Below are 1,883 nucleotides of genomic sequence, written 5' to 3'. Positions count from 1 at the left end.
TTTCCCAGAAAGGGCTTGAGTCATAGCAGAAGCTCAATATATGTTGCTGGAATGAGCCCCTGGATGAATGTCCTGCCCTGTTAGGTCTGAAAAAGTCTGTTTCCTCAACATCAGAACACAAAAGGTAATTCATGGGCTTTGCACAGATCTTTGCAGATAATGGTGGTTCAGTGGTAGGATTCTTGCCTTCCATGCAGGAGACCTGGGCTCCACTCCCAGCCAATGCCCCTCATGTGTAGCTACCACCCATCTGTCCGTGGAGGCTCACGTGTTGCTATGATGCTGAACGGGTTTCAGCGGAGCTTCCAGACTAAGATAGCCTAGGAAGAAAGGCCTGGCAATCTACTTCCAAAAATCAGCCATTGAAAACCCCATGGATCTCAACGGTCTGATCCTCAACTGACCATGGGGTTGGTACAGGGTCTTATGGGCAACATTTCTTTCTGTTGTGCCTGGGATTGCCATGAGTCAGGGGTCAACTTAGCAACAGCCAACAACAACAACAGAGATTTTTGTCCATGGACATAAAAAATGGAGCCTCTTTGTTTTTAGCTTTTAACATTTTACTTTTTTTGTTGAATTTGTTTGCCTCAGTGTTTATACAAGAAGGAGGTGGAAAGAACATGGGCTTTGGGGGTAGACGTCCCCTGAGGTCAACCCCATCTAGCCTTGCCATTTATTGCTGTGTGACCTTCAACAAGTTAGTCAGCCTCTCTGAACCCAGCCTCTTCATTTTCAAAATGAGAGGATGGAGCCCTTTGTGCATTGTCATGAGAATTGCTGAGACAATGAAGTAAGGGCCTCACACAGTGCCTGGCTATAGGAGATGACTGGGACCCATGGCTGTTATTGTCATGAATGCCAGCAAAGTCTGACTGCACCCGAGGCACTGGTGGGATTGCCATATGGAAGTGGACTGACGTCTGTCCAGGAGGGGCCTGCTCTGTGGTAACTGTTTACTCCACCTTATCTCAGACTCAGAAACTGAGTGCTGTGGCTCTTCTGGAGTTATTGTGGTCATTTCTGAATCGTTGCCCTTCTCCCAGGAAAGCTCCATTAGCAAGTATCTCAGTAAGTAACACAAGTAAACAGTAAGAAGATCCAAGGCCCCTACTGAAAGGAAAAGGCGCTGTTTGCACTCGGTTACTACCCAGTAGCTCTGAAGAAGGCAGGCCTGGAGATCTGCTTGTGTAAGATCGCAGCAATTGAAAACCCTGTGGAGGACAGTTCTACGCTGATACACATGGTGTCACCACGTGTCTTAATGGACTCAGCAGCAACAGGTGTGGTTTTTTGTCCTGGGGGGAAAAGTTCCCCATGACACAGAGCCTGGGACTTTTGCAGGTGACCTTTATCAGAGTTAGCCAGCTCCCGGAATTGTTTCCTCAGCCACGACAGGAAGCCGGCCCAAAGCCCACCCAAGCCTTCGCATGGTGGAAATGATGAACCCGGTGCAAATGTTACCAAGGAGACTGGGTCAAATGTCTCCCCAGACTCCTGGTCTTGAGAAACCTTGCCTCCCTCGTCTACTGCAGGGCGCTGAGCCAAGTTACAAAAGCATCTGCTAAGAGCGAGTTCTCGGAAAGACCTCACTCAGTCCACAGTAGGAGAGCTCGGAGTTTGCACTCACGATTGTCTGTTGTGAAGCCCGTGACACGACATCGCAGCCTCGCCAGAGGGTCCAGGGCTCCATCAGGGCATGGGGGGCCACAACAGGACCGTTCTGATAAACCCACTGCCGTCAAGTTGATTCCGACTCATGGTGGCCCTACAGGGATCTCTACGGAAGCAAACTGCCACATCTTTCTCCGGAGCCACTGGTGGTTTCAAACCGCTGACCTTTTTGTTAGCAGTCAAGCACCTTAACCACTGTGCCACCAGGG

The sequence above is a fragment of the Elephas maximus genome, chromosome 2, assembly GCF_024166365.1.
Source record: "Elephas maximus indicus isolate mEleMax1 chromosome 2, mEleMax1 primary haplotype, whole genome shotgun sequence".
NCBI classification, from domain to species: Eukaryota; Metazoa; Chordata; class Mammalia; order Proboscidea; family Elephantidae; genus Elephas; species Elephas maximus.
The sequence above is the reverse complement of the archived record's forward strand: the minus strand, read 5'-3'. Positions refer to the sequence as shown.